Source organism: Nicotiana tabacum, chromosome 11 (genome assembly GCF_000715075.1).
Source record: "Nicotiana tabacum cultivar K326 chromosome 11, ASM71507v2, whole genome shotgun sequence".
NCBI classification, from domain to species: domain Eukaryota; kingdom Viridiplantae; phylum Streptophyta; class Magnoliopsida; order Solanales; family Solanaceae; genus Nicotiana; species Nicotiana tabacum.
The window spans coordinates 61915309-61935697 of record NC_134090.1 but is presented as its reverse complement, the minus strand read 5'-3'; the positions used below and the strand labels follow the sequence as shown (position 1 = coordinate 61935697).

Below are 20389 nucleotides of genomic sequence, written 5' to 3'. Positions count from 1 at the left end.
TCTAACTGTGAAAGAGGTAGCCCTTTTGACAACTTCAGCGGGCTTTAATGTCACAGCTGGCTAGACGTAGCCACTAAGGCAAAACCAATAAGAGTAGTACCAGAACCGACTGTACCACCATCTTGGAACCAAATCAAGAAACTATATTAAAATTTCTTTATATTTTGAAAGAGTCTGGATTCTTCATGGTTAATATGCAAGAGAAATTAGTTCTTCAACATAGATATGAATCCGTTTAGCCGGACATAGTCACGGCTGGGGAGAAAGACTAAAATTACTAAAAATAAAAATATGTACCTTGTAGGCCGAGAAGCAAGGCCCTGAAGATGAACTTCAAAACTTTTATTAATACTTCAACTGATTTACAAACTATAAACTAAATGTTTACAAAGGGGGTTAGTTGAGAGAGAGAGGAGAGAGAAAGTAGAGAGAGGGGGGAGTTCCGGCCTTCTTCTTCAAATGAAGAAGCATCCTTATATAACAAAAAAAAATCTTGAATAGTAAAATGGGTCCCACATCTGGGTCCCTACACAGTATTTTTACTGTAGATAAACAGTGTTTCTACTATGGATGAACAGTGTATCTACTGTTTAAGTGGGTCCTGGCGGCTGATAAGCTGTCAAGTCTTCTTTTTGTCCAAATTGTGCATTTGTTGGAGGAATTCTTCCACCTTGTCGATATCTCTGTCAGATAATATCATTTCTGGCTGTATAGGTTGTGTATCTTCTACAAGGTCATCACCACTCGTTTCACTTCTCATCGAAGTGTCTGATTTTTCGCACTGATCTAGTGATTTGAGCAGATTTCTTTTCAATCCTTCTAAGTATTGATTTATCAAATCAATTTTATCTCCGTCTTGGATTGATATTCTCCGAGCAATATGTTTAACAGTGCTTTCTTCTATTATCCTCTTTTGAGGGGCCGTTACATATAAATGGACTTGTGTTTTAATAGAATCTAATAATTCTTGTCCATATAACGTTTTTGTTTTGGGATCAGTCTTCATCAATTTGTCCCAAAAATTATTGTAGAATACCCTATATAAACAAGGGATTTGTTCTTCCGTATAACCTAATTCCGGAGTCCATTTATGGATCCAGGGGATTGAAAATTCAATAAAGAAGTAGATTTGATCAATATTTTCTAGGTAGCAGATATGATCTGCGTGATATAACTCTGTTAAGAATGGCGAAGCTTTTGTCCATTCTTTGTATAACTTTAGAAATGGTTCGGGCAAAATCTTGGTAGTAGGACCGTGGTATGACCACCAGTTTAAAAACCAGTTAGGGATAGGTCCTGTAAATACCTTTGTGCATACTTTGATAAACCAAGTATGCTTATGTCTCTCATTGTTATAATAAAGCACCCTATCAAATGCTTGAATATAATCCCAATAAGTGAAATTCATAGGTGATTTATTAAGGCTTATCTGCCTTTCTTTCATTGTTGAAATACCCCATTCTTCAACAGATATAATCTGTTTGATAATGACTTTTGAAAAGTTATAAACATTTTCATTCGTGTTATAACCCGAAAAGTGCTGGAATTCTGCACTACCTGTACTGATCAGGATAGTTTCATAATAGGTGCGGGTTTTATATGATTCACCCGGATAGTATAATCCATTAATCAGATATCTCTGAAATATTTTCCACGGTTCTTCTTTTCTCTGAATCTCAGAGTTTTCAAGGAGAAATATCATTTCTCTCTTTGGTAACTTTTCATATGACTTGATATCGTCATTGTCTTCCTCTTTAGCAATTGAAGCAAAAGTATCACTTTGCTTTTTGGATGCCAAATAAGCCTGCAGATGTCCATATAATGGACTATCTTCTGGAATATCTTCCAGATGTATAGAATGTCCTGAGGATTCTCCTGTATGCGGCACCTTTGAGTTTATCAAACTCTTTTTTCCTCTTTGTATTACTGGAGAGTTTGATGAGGATCCGTATGACGATCCCTGAGAATAAGTCCTACTAGGGGAAGATCTTCCCCTACCTCTGCCCCTGGTGACCCATGAAGGGTCCATTCTGCAGAAATTGCAAATCATTATTAATTAAAAAGGATAGCATAATTCTAGTGCTGATATCATCTTGACCGAAGGGACACACATTTTCAATTAACTGAAGAATATCAATAACTTCTTGAAAATTAGAGTGTTCTTCTTCCCTTGTTTTAATTATGTCAGCCATAATTATATCAAGTATAACTTCTTGTAAGTCTCTATTTAATTTAATCACTTTAAGAATAGTGATCAATACCTTATCATCAAAAAATATGGTATAATAATTCATAATCTATTCTAAATATTCCCGGGATAGAAAATCCGGAAGGGAATTATCAATTCCTTTTTTGTATTGTATTTCAAAATCGAAAGGTGCTAGCTGAGCCTGCCATCTAGCAAATATTAATTTTGAAGCATCGTGCTTAAAATCTTTATCAAACATGTATTTAACAGATTGAGCATCAGTTTTTATCAAAAACTTTTGGTTGTATAAGTCGTCTTGAAATTTTAATACACACTTAACAATTGTTAACATTTCATGCGCCACAGTAGCGTATTTCTTCTGGGCTTCGGTCCATTTACCAGAGTGAAATCTTATTAAGTATTCACTCTTATTATTGGGATTCACTTGTTTCAAAATCCCTCCATATCCAACATTAGACGCATCTGTCTCGATAATCTTTTGCCAAGTAGGATTGGCAAGGGTTAAACAAGGTAAAGATTTAACACGCCCTTTAATACTTTTGACTAACTCGGTATGTTGGTTAGTCCAAGGGTGTTTATGATCTTTCTTCAGCCGATCGTATAGAGGGGCTAGATCTCGTGACAAACTTTTATAAAAAGGGGATATATAATTTAGACTTCCCAAAAATCTTTGTAATTGAGTCCTGTCAGTGATAACATCAGGAAATTTTGAGGCAAAATCAATAGATCTTTGTATTGGGGTAATTTTTCCCTGGCAAATATTATGACCTAGAAAACGAACATTCGTTTGGAATAGACTCATCTTAGGTTTAGAAATTACTAAACCGTTTTGTATAACAATTTTCTTGAAAATATCAAGATGCTTGATATGCATCTCCAAAGTTTTGGAAAATACTAATATGTCGTCAATATACACGATGATAAAATCCAAATATGGGTTAAAAATATCATTCATAATTTTTTGAAATTCAGAAGTGGCATTTTTCAAACCAAATGGCATAACATTCCATTCATATTGCCCAAATAGAACATTGAAAGCAGTTCTATAAGTATGCTTTTTAAATATTTGAATTTGCCAATAACCAGATTTTAAATCAAATTAAAATATATTGGCGTCATATAACCTAGATAGCAAGTCCCTTTTATTAAGGATAGGATACCTAATCCATTTTAGATGTTTATTTAATGGTTTATAATTTATAACTAAGCGAGGAATACCTCGTTCCTTTTCTGCCGCATTATTAACATAAAAAGCAGAACATGACCAAGGAGATTTTGAGGGTTTTATCAAACTCTTTTGTAACAAACTATCAATCTCGTTTTTGCAGAATTCAACTAGCTCAGCATTCATCTGGCAAGGTCGAGATTTAGTAGGAATATTATCCCCAGAGAAGGTTTCTTCGTATGGAAGAGTTACAATATGTCTTTTCCTGTTCCAAAAGGCACTAGGGTGATCGGCGCAAACATCAACGGCCATTTTTTCAGCAATCAATTTAATCTTCTGCTGAACTTTTGCAGATTGTATAGTATCGAATATATTCATACTAAGAATTTCTAATTGTAATGAATCAACATGCCTTTGTTTCATATTAATCAAGGCATTAATATCTCTAGTTACGGGATCTGTAACAAAGGAATAGCTTATCTTTTTATCTTGATAAGTAGCAGAAAAACCATGTTCATCTATATTATTAAACGGATAAATAGCATTAATAAAAGGTGTTCCAAGTATGATTGGAGGGTATAACTGGTTTTTTACCAAAAAGAAGAAATGTGGAATACAGACTTTATTCTGGCAAATATGAGTATTAGGCAATTTGTACTCTATATCTAAAGCAAATATGAGTATTAATTTTGAAGCATCGTGCTTAAAATCTTTATCAAACATGTATTTAACAGATTGAGCATCAGTTTTTATCAAAAACTTTTGGTTGTATAAGTCGTCTTGAAATTTTAATACACACTTAACAATTGTTAACATTTCATGCGCCACAGTAGCGTATTTCTTCTGGGCTTCGGTCCATTTACCAGAGTGAAATCTTATTAAGTATTCACTCTTATTATTGGGATTCACTTGTTTCAAAATCCCTCCATATCCAACATTAGACGCATCTGTCTCGATAATCTTTTGCCAAGTAGGATTGGCAAGGGTTAAACAAGGTAAAGATTTAACACGCCCTTTAATACTTTTGACTAACTCGGTATGTTGGTTAGTCCAAGGGTGTTTATGATCTTTCTTCAGCCGATCGTATAGAGGGGCTAGATCTCGTGACAAACTTTTATAAAAAGGGGATATATAATTTAGACTTCCCAAAAATCTTTGTAATTGAGTCCTGTCAGTGATAACATCAGGAAATTTTGAGGCAAAATCAATAGATCTTTGTATTGGGGTAATTTTTCCCTGGCAAATATTATGACCTAGAAAACGAACATTCGTTTGGAATAGACTCATCTTAGGTTTAGAAATTACTAAACCGTTTTGTATAACAATTTTCTTGAAAATATCAAGATGCTTGATATGCATCTCCAAAGTTTTGGAAAATACTAATATGTCGTCAATATACACGATGATAAAATCCAAATATGGGTTAAAAATATCATTCATAATTTTTTGAAATTCAGAAGTGGCATTTTTCAAACCAAATGGCATAACATTCCATTCATATTGCCCAAATGGAACATTGAAAGCAGTTCTATAAGTATGCTTTTTAAATATTTGAATTTGCCAATAACCAGATTTTAAATCAAATTAAAATATATTGGCGTCATATAACCTAGATAGCAAGTCCCTTTTATTAGGGATAGGATACCTAATCCATTTTAGATGTTTATTTAATGGTTTATAATTTATAACTAAGCGAGGAATACCTCGTTCCTTTTCTGCCGCATTATTAACATAAAAAGCAGAACATGACCAAGGAGATTTTGAGGGTTTTATCAAACTCTTTTGTAACAAACTATCAATCTCGTTTTTGCAGAATTCAACTAGCTCAGCATTCATCTGGCAAGGTCGAGATTTAGTAGGAATATTATCCCCAGAGAAGGTTTCTTCGTATGGAAGAGTTACAATATGTCTTTTCCTGTTCCAAAAGGCACTAGGGTGATCGGCGCAAACATCAACGGCCATTTTTTCAGCAATCAATTTAATCTTCTGCTGAACTTTTGCAGATTGTATAGTATCGAATATATTCATACTAAGAATTTCTAATTGTAATGAATCAACATGCCTTTGTTTCATATTAATCAAGGCATTAATATCTCTAGTTACGGGATCTGTAACAAAGGAATAGCTTATCTTTTTATCTTGATAAGTAGCAGAAAAACCATGTTCATCTATATTATTAAACGGATAAATAACATTAATAAAAGGTGTTCCAAGTATGATTGGAGGGTATAACTGGTTTTTTACCAAAAAGAAGAAATGTGGAATACAGACTTTATTCTGGCAAATATGAGTATTAGGCAATTTGTACTCTATATCTAAAGCATGACCAGAAGCGGATTTCACCAAATGAGTAGTCTTTTGAAAATATCTAGTAGGAATCAATCCTTCCTGAATGCAGCTTACATCTGCACCACTATCAATCATAGCTATATCAGTTATAGAAAAATTATTATCAATCAAAATAGTACATTTAATATACCATTTGTGTGCAGTAATAATTTGCATCATACCTAAAAATAAATCAGATTTTTCATCAGAAATTTCTTTTCCTTTATCATTAGAAAAATCAGAAAATCCTTTAGTCGAAGATTCAGGTAGAGAATTATTTTTCTCAATTTGAGTAATACGGTGATCGCAAATCATTTGATTTTGCTTAAGAGACTTAATATCTCTTTTCAAATTTTCGATTTCTTCTTTTAAATCATCAAAAGAAGTATCTCGACTAGGAGTACTGGACTTTTGAAGTCTTCTATTTATTTCAGATAAAGAATATGGTGCAAAGTGTTCAAATTCGTTTTTGTATTTTTCAACAGATTTTGAACTACTAGAACTTGAACTTGCAGCTAAACTAATAATTTTTTCACGAAGTTTTTCATCAGTAACTTCTTTTATAAGTTCTATTACATTGTCAGATGTAATAGTTTTTATATTAAGATCATCAAATTGTGATTTCAATTTATAAAATTCGTCACTATCACAAGCACAAATATCACCTTTGCATGTAGTGCAAGAAATATCAACATTTTTATTATTATCAGAAAAATCAATTAACTCAACTTCAGCTTCAGATTCAGTCTCTGAGTAATAGTCAGATTCTGATCCCGAAGTGTATAACAAGCCATAAACCTTATCGTGTAACTCATCATCGAGTTCTAAGGTTTTTAGCTTTTGAAGCTTGCAGTTTGGAGAAATATGACCAAACTTTCCACACTTATAACACTTAATATCAGCGAGATCACGTTTGGATCTATTCTTCGCAAATCGAGTAGATTTCCTGTGCGCTTTTCTAGTATCACGTTCTTCCTTAGGCCTATATCTAGACCTCTTTTTCTTATACGGGCTATCCAGGTTAGGGTACCTATGATATTTGGTTTTCTTCTTCCTATTTTGAGTGGAAGTTTCGGGTAAACCAAACTGGGTACAAAAGTCACCTACTTGGGACCTTTCTTTAAGCTTATCTATCTTAAGCTGTCTAGAAAGTCTTAGCTCATTACATAATTTAAGACCTTCTTCTGTACAAACACCTATAAGCTTACCATAGGTATAATTATTATACAGAATCTCTCCGCAACTACCCTTTAACACATTCCTTACTCTTTCAGCAAATAAGGAAGGGAGGCCGTCTATAAACTTGGCTTTCCAGTGTTCATATCTATTCTCGGGTAGTTCCATAACTCTACTCATAAAAGTATCTTTATACCATCTAAATTCACTAAGGGTCTTACATCTAAGTCCATTAAGTAAAGTTCGGACGGTCTGATGATTTGAGGTAAATCTACCATTGAAATGCTCTAAAATTGTAAGTATAAGGGTATAAACTGCATCTTCTCTCCCTACTACTAGAGCCATTCCTATGTTATCAACACCTTTGTCGGTTGCTGTAGCATTTATAACGAAAGCCTTTTCCTCTACAGATAAATGATTATCCCACCAGCCACGAAGTTGGCCAGTAAATCCTGCAATAATCATTTTGCAAATAGTTCTATCTGTATTTTTAACACTTTTACAGATAGTCGAATACATAAGCATTCTGTGTACGAGAATGGTTAATTGTCTATCAGTTAGACCATCAAGATTCCATTCATAAATTTCGGAACCGTTATAAGACGTATTAGTCTGATTCCAATCTCGTTCCTCAATCAACACATCTTGAGGAGTAGGACGAGGATAATAATAGGTCTGCATTCTTGGTTTATCAGCATACCTATGATTTTGTTTAACAATCCCTTTGAGTTTATTAAACTCTGACCAAGTCTCAGTTTTATAATCAGAAATGGTCTCCATTTTATTAGCAAAATCTTTTGATAAATCAATAGGTCTAATATTTAAACCAGAAAGCTTTTTATCTAAAAGCTGAGCTAAGTCATCAAGAGATTTAAATTTAAAATCCTGAATCTCAGGAGGTCTTTGAATATGAGTAAGAATGTTTTGATCAACTGTTTTACTTCCTGAAGTGGAGGCAATATCAGTTGGTCCTTTCTTAGTACCCATTTCTTTTATTAAAATAGTCAAATCATCAAGTTTTTTATCAAGAGAACCAATATGTTCTCCTAAAATTTTAACATATAAACCCAAATAATTGTTTTGAGAAATCAATTTATTAATTTCTGCAATACTAATAGCTGCCACATTATCATCAATAAATTTTTGAAAGGCAGTGAAAGTAATACCAGTATTATTAGGTAAAATAAAGGGAGCCTGAGGAGGATAAATTGCTTTAGTAATATTACCACTCCCGTCTTTATAAGATCTTTCTAATACCTTTATATAAAGAGGTAAATAAGTTGTTGTAAACCAAGGAACAAAATACATAATTTGATTATGCAAGGCACAAGCTTCATAAAATTCTTGAGATATATTATTTAAATCATCTTTACTATAAGTATCAAAAAACCATGTTTTAAACTGGTTCCATTTTTCACTAAAAAATTCCTTTTGAATATAAATACGGGCCCGAGAACCGGGGCTAAAATCAATTTGGTATGGAATCATTAAATATTATTGGGGTCGAAATCCATCTCGGATAAAGAAGGAATATCCTTATCTGAAATATTGTCATTATCTTGAACAATATTTGTTTGAGGGTTAATCTTAACCCTTTCAACCCTTTTAACCTTTTGATCAGGCTTATCACTAGCAATAGTGTGTAAAGAAGCCGCACGATTGCGAGCTGGACCGTAAACTGGTTCAACAGGGAAAATATGTTGAATAGCAGGTAGAAGTCTATGATTAGAAAATGAATGTCTATTATAAATAGTAGACTTATCATCAAATTGAATACAAATCCTACCATCTGGATTTTGAGTAACATGCGAAAATTCAGTATTTGACAAGTCGTTAGTAATCTGACTTGGGGATATGACTGAATTTAAAGTCCATGTAGTTGGAAAATTAATTTCCTCCCACCTGATAGGTCTCCTAGTGGTAACCTTGGACTTTGCAAAATTGGTTTCGACCAATATGGTCTGATCCGAAGTATCGTATAACTTACATCTAGGATTCAAAGTAGATAACAGTTTGAAATAAATCCTATAGGACAGACATATAAGTTCAGAACCAGGCGCATAATTATAACCATGCGTTTTCACATTTAAAGTCAAAGCATCAAGAATATTAACATCAGAAAGAGATAGTTGCAGATTGGGTTGAGTATTAAAATATACTGGACCATAGGCCACTGTAGATTCTATCGAACCCATTAGAGACTGTCTGAAATTCAGATTTCTAGCATCTCTAAGAGCTGCTAAAAAGGTCTCTGGTAATCCTTTAAGGGTTAAAGGTTTAAATGCAATTTGAACCATACCAATATGCACATAATGGTAATGATGTTTATATAAATCTATATCATGTTTGTTTAACAAACGAATAGTCTGTTCAGACGAATTTAATGCTAAAGACTGTTCAGTCGTTTTTATCAATTGTTTAGAAGAAAGTTTATCAAACCAACCATAATCATAAATGGTTTTTATAGAAACTTTAGGAATTGTCCATTTATTCAATAAATCAAGGTTTTGAGGTATATCTACCTCTTCAAGTCTAGTACTTTTAGTACTTGTTTCTCCCAGATCCATTCCAAAAGCTTCATATCTATGTTGAATCTTTCATATCTATTACACATTTATCATGAAAATTCCTAGGCTCTGATATCCTAGGTATTTTATCTTCTTGAAAATAAATTAGACATTATTATAACTTTAGTTAAATTCCCTGTCCTATATTCTTTCCTTTGTCCGCTCATAAAGTCAGTATTTTATACTCTTTGAAGCTACTCCTAATAACGGACGATTCAAACGCTACATAAACTAAAAGATGGAAAAGTTAATTGGAAATCATAAACCAATTTGAATAGAATTCCTAGACACACTCTTTCTCCTAAATCAAACTAAATTCAAAACAAAAAGGAAAATAACAATATTACTATTATATCCAATAGTATAGTTATATTTTAGGGCTATTTTTGTAATTCTAACATTTTATTCATGCTTTTATAATAACTAGTATCTATGAACGTGCGTTGCACGTTAATAATGATACGTGATGCTTTAAACATTTATTTATATGAAGGAACAATAAAATTTAATTAATAAAAGAAATTTATGTATAATAATGCAACAATCATCTAAATGGTAAAAAATATTATTACATTAGCATAATACGTAAATTCAAAATAAAAGGACATCATCAGAACTTACACAAATGATGAATTTAATCATGTTAGTTAGATAATTATGTATTATAGTTTAAACGAATTTAATATGATGGATTACTTTTTCACCAAACAGTTCATTGATATCCAATATATCTGTAGAACTCCGAGCAAACATGCGTTGCACGATATTCCCCGTCAATCGTATAAAATTTAAGGTTAGTTACTGTTATTTTTATTATATTATATTTATTTTATGAGGTACAAAAGATTAGAATCATATCCTCTTAATAATTTTTAATTTAAAAATGATGTTCTAAGTATACATTTCCTCTTTTGTTACTACCCAAATGGAAAATCATGTTAAGACAAATAATTCAATATTAGGGATTGAGCCGTGAGCATACGTTGTAAAAGCATTAAAAAATATTAGTCATTTTTAGCGTAGAAAGTTAAATTTTTGTGCGAACACGTTTGGTTTCTTTTGCTCAAAAAGAAAAAGAGTTCTACAACAATTATAGGAAATAAGAAGTTTTATTTATCAAAGGGTAAGACTTTATAATATTTCTATCTACAATAAAGACATAATATGATAAAAATTATGCTCCTCCTAAAACAAATTTGGAACGTTTTCTTTTACTATTCTATTATAATGATAGCATTAGTGGCTAACTTTTTTATTATTTCTAAATGTCTACAGTAATAATATTATTAGAAATTAATTTAATTATTATTGATTACAAATAATAAGCTATGATATTTAAAAGATATATTCCTTCCATTTCCATAAGTTTTTTTCTTACTTCATGGTAGTCTTTTTCATACGCATTAGGAAGAATTTCAACTATTTTTATATTTTTTTCAACATAAATTATATATTTACCTGCAAAAGATAATCAATCCACTTTATGATGATTATTTCTGTTCTTTCTTATCCTCTTCTCTTATTTTGTAAGCATATCCATATTGATTCACTTTCTTTGTTATGGACAATTATGCTATATAATTTGCTTATACTGTTTAATTTTTACTTAAAAGGTACGATGGAAAAAGAAGAAAAAGGTTAACATTCTAATTTAATTAAAACAAATAATATAAAATCCAAAAAAATTAAAGAATTTGACCTTAATAGAAACTGAAACATGAAGAGACAAGTCATATCGATGGGTATTATAAATAGATATTACATAAAAGTATAGTAAATAAATAAATACAAAAGAAAATCTTAGATTCTATTTTAGTGAGCATGACTCATTAGTTCTCTCTAAACTCTATATCACATGTTTAATACTTTTAATTTCTTCCCACCTCATAGAGTAACTATGTTTACATGTAAAATAGAAAATAAAAGTATGTCATATCTACAAATTATAATTAAAAAAGTTAAACTCACCTTAAAATCTGCAAGATAAAATAAAAGAGTGCAATGTTGCAGATGAAAATTCAATATTTTAGCACCACAAGAATTTGCTTTCCGCAACATAAGTTTTAGCAATATTATCAATTGAATGATTTTCCTAACTTGTAAGCACAAAATTATATGGTAGTTACTTTCATTTGATCTTGCACCTAATCTTCATAAGCCCGTTCACAGTTTTTACGATATACAAGTAAATTTTGTTTACTGAATATAAAGGACAGAGAATTCAATGACCTATCTCTAAACCTTTTATTTAGTTTTTTAACTAAATAATTATGTCTCTAAACAAAATAAAAAATACCTACATATTTTCGTGTTTCTTGGTAGAACAATTTTGTTCCTTCTTAATTCACTACAACAAAACTGATATTTAGCTACGAAATTATTAGCTACGACATAAAATTCGTCACTAATAGTTTACTTTTCGTGACAAAAATTACATTTCGTCTTTAAATACATAAGCCACATACTTTTAGTGACGAAACATAATTTTAGTGACGAAACACAATATTTCGTGACAAGTATATTTTGTAGACACATTATTTTGTCACTAATGATGTACCCAATTAATGACGAAGCATTATTTGTCTTAAAAGTAATTAAATTTTGGATACGAAAAAATTTCGTCACAAAAAATATGTTATTACAATAGTGACGAATTAGAATTTGTAGCTAAACAAGGTAAACTTTAGCCACAAAATTTTATATTTATTTGTGACCTTAATTTTTATCGCTGATACTGCAAATAATTAGTGACAATTATTTAATTGTCGCTATTGAACATACAATTTAGTCACAAAAATTTTTTGTCACAAAATACCATTTTTAATTTTCTACGACTTTTGTAGTTGAATTGTGAGATTATTGGCTACGAATTATTTCTTTTAGTAAAAACTAAAAGATCACACTTCGTAGATAACTGTAATTCTAAAATTTTGTTCGTGTAACATACATATAATTACTTTAAGACTACTTGAAATTGAAATTGAAATTGAAATCTTTGACAATTATCAAGTTTGAGAAACTAGAACTCCATTTTTTACTTATGTTAGAAATTTTAGGAGTATTTTTCGTTCTAGCACAGTTCAATTTCTTGTTGGGAAGTATCAAGTTTATTTAATTTCAAGTAGGACATGAATCATTCAATTTGATTCTTAGTAAACAATTTATGCCGTGAATTTGCCTTAAGTTTCAAATTAATGTACCTTTCTTTTTATTTTGTCTTACTAAACTTTAATATTGCAAGATGATTGTTGTTTGTTTGATTAGAAGGGAACACAATTTTTATTCTAGAAAATTGCACATTATATATCAATTTAAAATATATGCCTGCAATATTGCATCAAATTATATTTCTAATTAATATGTTTCATTTTATTTTTTATTAAAAACATCTTACGGATTTATTCGTGCGATCAAATCGCCAAAATAACATCTTTAACAAAGAATTTAACACGAAATCTTAGAAAAATCTCAAGACCTCTTAAGTTCAAATTTTCACAACCGAGGGTCCGATTCACGTCATATGAAGTCCGTTTTTAACCAAATTTTACAGGCACAACTTAAATACCATATTAGACCTGTATCGGGCTCCGGAACCAAGATACGAGCCCGATACCATCAAATTCAAACATCTTTAAATTTCCAAAAACTCTTATAATTTCAGTTAAACAATTTTCTTCAAAAGTTCAATTCTCGGAATTCAATTTTGGGCATACGCCCAAGTCCCATATTTTTCTACGGACCCACCGGGACCGTCAAATCACGGGTCCGGGTCTGTTTACCTAAAATATTGACCGAAGCCAACTTAAATTCAATTTTAAAGGCAAAATTAGCATTTTTATCAAATTTTCACCTAAAAGCATTCCAGATATACGCTCGGACCGCGCACGCAAGTCGAGATGAGACAAAAGAAGGTTTTTAAGGTCTGGAAACACAGAATAGACTTTTAAAACAAGTGATGACCTTTTGGGTCAACACAATTTCTAGAAGACCAAAAGATTTTTTAATTTTCAAATTCTGATATAAGTCCTTTTTTAATCACAAATAAGACATCTGAAAACTTTTGTGGTATATGATATCTTTATTTATTGAGCTAGCTAATGGAAACAACATTTATTATGTCCAAAAAGTTTTGCTAACTTTTATTTTATAATTATATATAACTCAAATAAATTGTATAACTCAAATAAATTGTCTAACAAAGTTAGTTAGTATATATATATATATACTAACTAATTTTTAATAATTTAATTACTCAATAAAGTAACACACTCTGCCCTAAAGTAATCTGATATTTTCTTATATATATGCAATATTTCCCTATTTTTAATTTGTATATGAGCGTATTTTTATTTCAGTACTCCTATATACACATATAGCTATAATATTTATATAATACATATATAGCTATAATATTTATATATGTTTCTTTATTTAATTATATAAGTATGCATACATAAGTATTCATTATCTTTTAATGATTATTCCATCGTCAATTTCTTTATATGTGTAAGGTAATTTGCATAAAAGTTAAGATTTTTAGGTTAATGACTAATTTTATGTGTTTATTATACCTTTGTGTTTAATTGAAATGGTGAATTCTGAATAGATTTTTAAGTTCTAAATATTAGAATTTTGTACGTAATGCAAATAAGGAAGGATTTGGTAAATAAAACTTAGTAGATTTTATATACTTAAAAATCAAAAAAATAATTATATGACTATTTTATCTAGTGGGAACTCTATTTTTAAAAGCTGGTAAAAAAGGTGAACGATAATTCGCTAAGGACCTTCGTACTTTTAATACAATATAAAAATATAAATTCTTTCAAGGCAATATTACTTTCATTTTCTCTTTTAAGTTTAGGTGTCTTTTTGGGACTAGAGGACAAAATGATTGCTCCTTGAAAGGTTCTTTCTCTGTAATTTTTTAAAGTAATCTGATTCCTTCTCGGAAATGTATTTTCCTTTTTTGTTATTGTTACATTTTAGGAATTGGGACAATCTAATTCCTTCTTGAATTTTTTTTAACCTACGTTTATTTTAAGAATGTTTCTTTTATTTATTTATATATAGAATTTTGAGGGTGTTTAAAAAACTTCGAACGCAATTTAATTCCTTATCAAAAAGTGTCAAGTTTATTTAATTCAAATATAAAATAATACACGCACAATGTATGCACATAAAAGCTAATATTATTATAAAAGCTCAAATTTTAATACAAAATTATAATTAATTTTTTTAATCTTTCACAAATACATTCTATGCTGGATAAAGTTGTACTTACAATCAATTTTTTAAAAGCCTCATTTTTCCTTGTATTTATTATTTGATTTTTTAGTAAATTTATAAACTTTAATTTCCTTATATGGTGATAATGGAAATAGTCTCTCTACTTCAATGTGACGACCCAAAGGGTCATCACTTACTTTCAGTTGATTTTTTTGTCTACGAGGCCTTGAAAATCTCATTAGAGTCGCCCCGAATTGCGTGCGCAATTCGGGCGCGTAGCCGGAAAGCTTACATATAAAACTCTGTGGAAAAAAAATGCTAAGTTTTGATGTTAAAAGGAATAATCTTGACTTCGGTCAATATTTTGGGTAAACGGACCCGGATTCGTGATTCAACGGTCCCAGAGGGTCCGTAGAAAAATATGGGACTTGGGCATATGCCCGAAATCGAATTTCGAGGTCCCAAGCCCGAGAAATAAATTTTTACGTGAAATTATTTTCAGAAATTGATTAAGGAAATTTGAAATGAAAACTGATTAGAAAGCAATGGTATCGGGCTTGTATTTTGATTCCGGTGCCCGATACAGGTCTTATATATGACTTGAGTCATTCCTGTGAAATTTGGTTAAAAACGGACATCGTTTGACGCGATCTGGATCTTAATTGAGAAATTTAATGTTTAAAAGAGTTTTGAGAAATTTCAGTGATCTCGAGGTTTAATTCGATGCTCGTGATGTTATTTTGGTAATTTTATTACACGAATATGTCCGTAGGATATTTTTGAGGTTGTATGTATACTTGGGTTGGAAGTTCGAGGGCTCGGGTGAGTTTCGAGTAGGTTCCGGAATGCCTTAGGCTTAGAAAGTCAGGTGTTGCAGGTTCAGGAAGCCACAGCCTTTGAACCCTCTAGTGCGGTCCGTGAGAAATCGCGTGCGACCGCGGAGGGGCCAGTGCGGCCGCGGTTGCCTTTGTGCGGTCCGCGGTGGAAACTGTGTGGCCGCAATCGCCTTTGTGCGGTGCGCATAGGGTGCTCAAATGCAGGTCTTCAGGGAGGGGGCCAGCGCGGCCGCGGTCGCCTTTATGCGGTCCGCGGTGAAGGTTGTGCGGCCGTAGTCCATTTGATGCGGTCCGCACTGGGGGTCTGATGGGGGTATAAATAAACGGGAATTTTAGCTATTTTTCACTTTTCAAAACCCCAATAACATGAGAGGCGATTTTTCAAATAACCTTTCTTCTCCAAAATGTTGGTAAGTGATTTCTAACTCATTTTCTTCACTCCTTAACATCTTTTAACATGATTTCAACTTCAAGTCAAAGATTTTCATGGGAGAAATTGGGTGTTTTGGGTAGAACCTAGGTTCTTCTAAAATTGGGGATTTGGACCTCAATTTGAGGTCCGATTTCAAAACAAATTATAAATTTGGATTCGTGGAGGAATGGGTAATCGGGTTTCGGTCCGGACCTCGGGTTTCGACCACGTGGGCCCGGGGGTAATTTTTGACTTTTGGGTAAAACTTTAGAAAACTCATTTTCATGCATTGGGGTTGATTCATTTAGCACTTATTGATGTAATTAAGTAACTTGTGACTAGATTCGAGCGGATTGGTGGTGGAATCAAGGGGTAAAGCTATAGTTGAGACTTGAGTGGTGATCAAGGCATCAAGGTAAGTGTTTGGTCTAACCCTAGCTTGAGGGATTATGAGTTGAGTCATACTTGCTACTTGCTTCTTGTTGTGTACGACGTATAGGCATGGTGATGAGTATCTATACGTTGGTGTCAGTCATGACCGTGAGTCTTAAATTGAAAGTTGTTGTGTTCTTAAATGACACTTGGGTGCTTTACTTAATGATCTTCGATGACTGAGTATTTTCAAAAATTGAACTGAGTACAAGTTGAGTTGAGATTGGTTATAGTTGATTCTCCCTTGTTGGGATGACTAATTCAATATTGTTGTTCCCTTGCCTGGAAAATTATAATATTGGTGTGTTCCCTTGTCGTGAATTTATTATATTATTTATGTTCCCTTGCCAGGATTTCTTGTGATTGTGTGATGAAATGTAAAAGGGAGCGGGTGGTATGCCTACCACAAGATATAATGAAATGGGAGCGGGTGGTACGCCTACCACGAGATATAATGAAATGGGAGCGGGTGGTACGCCTACCACGAGATATGATGAAATGGGAGCGGGTGTGATACGCCTACCACAAGATATACTGAAATGGGAGCGGGTGGTACGCCTACCACAAGATATACTGAAATGGGAGCGGGTGGTACGCCTACCACAAGATATGAAAAATGGGATCGGGTTGCACGCCTGCAACAAGATGAAACTGAAAGTTGCCTTATTTCTCTTTATCCGTGTTAGAAGTTAAATTGTAGTTTCCTTACTATTCTTTGATATTCTGTTTTATCTGCTACCTTCAGAGCATGTTTCCCCTTTCCCAGCTTTGATTGCTTATTACCTGTTTACTTTTCCGCCATATAGTATATAACTGCACAGGTTTAACTGGAGTTTGGTCCTAGCCTCGTCACTACCTCGCCGGGGTTAGGCCAGACACTTACCAGCACATGGGGTCGGTTGTGCTGATACTACACTCTGTGCTCTTTTGCATAGATCCAGGTCTTGGACAACAGCAGTAGCGCGGGAGCCGGCTTTCAGTTCAGTGAGACACTGAGGTAGCCTTGCAAGCGTCCGCAGGCTCGGCGTCTCCTCTATCTTTATTTCAGTCTGTTATCTCATGTATTCGAGACAAACAGTTTATATTTTTCTTTCAAACGGTTGTATTTAGTACTCTTAGAAGTTCGTGAGTAATGTGACACCAGTTCTTGGGTAGAGGCATATGTTGATTTCCGTATTATTGTTCAGTTTCTTTAATTTAAGTCTTTCGTATATTCATTAAATTCCGATGTTTTCATGCTATCACTGATAATCGTTAAAAGAAATGATTTGTTAATGAAGTAAGTTGTTAAGGATTGTCTTGCCTAGCTCACATTAGTAGGCGCCATCACGACTCCCGAGGGTGGAAATTTCGGGTCGTGACATTCATGTAAAGTCTATATATACCCCACCTTCTTTAAACCTTACTCGTGGTAATATGGGTACATTATTGTTGTTGTTGATAGTATTTGAAAATAATTAGATTTTCTTAAAAAATTTCAAGTTCTTTATATTAATTTCACAAATTAAATTAAAAACAATATATATTGTAACTAATAGAACGCAATTATAAATAGTGGCAAAATCAGAAAATTTAACAAATGGATTTAGAAAAATGTAAACTAGCATAGTGATTGAATATACTAAGCTATCAAGGGTATTTGACAATTCACACACACACACACTTCTTGTTCAGGGTCCTCTAGAACCGCAAAACGGTTCGGGCTGACTAGGTCCAGTTGGGTCATTCCACTCGCACAGTTAGTGTCCAGCCCCCCTTTGCTAGTAACCCGCTCTTGTAGCTCTTGTTCCTATGTTATGAAGCTAGGATTCCTCTTGTTCTTTTCTTGAGCTTGTAAAGGAGCCTCAACCTTGTTATCGACGAATCACCAGTCTTTCTTTTAGGGTATTATCCGCTGGAGATCTAGTGTTGTAGTTTATATATATATACACGTATAAAGAGATTATTTTAACATATTTGTACAATGTAATTTTTCGACGAATGAGATTCACTTGAATTGCTCTTCAATACTTTTAGCTCCACTATTTCATATAATTAAATTACAAGTGTCAAGTGTTGAAAAATATTTTAAGCGCCAAAAATGATTTTTTTGGTAATTAATTTTTATTTCCAGGAAAAATATTTACAAATATAACAAAAAAACCCTTATCACTATCTACCTAGGTTTGGACATGCAGCCCCAAACCTAGCATAAATATGAATAATAAATATGAAATCAAGTCAAAATTAGCATAACTGTAATAAACAGTTGGTGTATTTGCAATAAAATATATTATTTTAAATAATTAAAATTCCTTTAATTTAATTAAATAAATCAATTAAAAAAAATTATTTTCACTATAACAATTATAAAATTGACGATATTTTTTAATCAACAACCATCTTATTGGTCATTATAAATGGAAATAATTTGATTTAACTGTTGATAAACATAACAAAATTTTTATTAGTAGTTTTTTTTGTCAGCTAAAAATTAATCTTATGGTATTTTGGTAACATGAAAAATTTAAAGTGAAAATAAATTGACAACAATTGAAGAGCGGCAAGTTGTATTTTGGTATTTTCGGTTTTATTCCATTTCAAAGTTGTATGAAAAAAGTAGCGGCAATTTTCCCTCCTTTTCTTTTTTGTGTTCCCAAGTCCCTCTTTTTAGTTGAGTAGTGCCGCCTCCCATTTCTCAATTCTCCTCCATTCCTCTCTTAATTCTTTGTGACATTCATTTCTCCATCAAATTATTGCACCAGTTAAATCTACTATATTGCTTCCATTAATATTTTATTTCTTTTTCTTCATAGATCCTCTTATTCAATAATGCTTAATTTTCTCTAATATCTTTTATTGATTTAACAGCATAAAAGATCAAATTCGCGTGATAGGCATTTTAAAACGCAAAGCCACTTCTGATGCCTCCTTTGCTTTGATACAAATCCTCAAGCTAAGTTAAGAAATATTATTTGTACTTCAATTTTTTTTTCTGTTGCGTCTCTCATACGAAATTCTTTCTCTTTCAGTTGTAGGGCAATAAAAATTTGGGTTTCTCCAAATGACATATTACGTGTATGTATTTGTGGGTTCTTATTGATTTAATTTTATTGTAGAGGTATGAAGAAATTTGTCTATTATTCTTTATTTTTTGAGAGATTAAGTACTCTTAATTTTATATCTCTTCTTCTTAATTCTTGTGGTTATTTGCGGTCAAAGAAGAATTAATATTTATTGTCTAACTTCGAGTAAGCATCTTTCTACCAGTACTAATTTGTCATTCTATTATTTGTTTTACTAATTAAAATATGATATGTCATTTTTTGGCTAAATCTTGTTCATCAAAAAGTATGTTCTAAAATTGTTTTTTTTCTTCAACAGGTACATGAAAGTGTAAATTTATTCAAGAGCAACTTTACTAGACGAGTGGTTACATTAGTGTTTGAGAAAGCAGTTACTAAAATTATTTGTATTTTGATTCGACCTCATGTTGTTGAATCGATTTTATTTTATTTGGGTGTTTTAGTTTACGGAGTTTGTAATGAATATTATCTCAATGTGGTATTAGTTCTTAATTATGTGATCGTCGGTGAAAATTTTTGTTGTTACCTTCCATTTTTACTATGTTATTTCCATTTAGTAAATGATAAATTCTGGAATTAATGGGAAATTAGGTAAATACTACTTATAAATAGTAGCACTGCGGATTTTAATGTCATCAAATATTCATCAAATTTTAGTGACAAAAATATTATTTGTCCGAGAATCATCTTTTTAGTAATTTGTATTTTATGATTATTTTAATTTTAAATAATTTTGTAAAAAAATATTATTTTTAGTGACGACATAATAGTTTTCAACTACAAATTGTAAATTATTCTTGTAAAAGCAAAGCTGTCACTATTTTATATATTTAGGGACGAAATATCTTTTGTACATAAAAGGTAGTCTTTAGTGACAAAATAACGTCGATTTAACTACGAAATATATATAAATTTAGAGGCATTTAATATTGTCACTAATTAAACTAAATAGTTAGCGACAAGGTAGTTT

The 20389-nt window shown here is 31.9% G+C and overlaps 1 long non-coding RNA gene across 2 annotated transcripts; it reads left to right on the top strand.

Annotated features, from left to right (window-relative positions):
- The first annotated feature begins 18978 nt into the window (after nucleotides 1–18978).
- On the top strand, nucleotides 18979–19944 carry LOC107803802 (uncharacterized). Of its 2 annotated transcripts, XR_001652077.2 has the most exons (3): nucleotides 18979–19097; nucleotides 19205–19454; nucleotides 19718–19944. It is a non-coding gene; the product is annotated as an uncharacterized LOC107803802 (long non-coding RNA). The 2 variants fall into 2 exon arrangements; XR_012696932.1 differs by having other exon boundaries at nucleotides 18979–19454.
- Nucleotides 19945–20389: the final 445 nt, after the last annotated feature.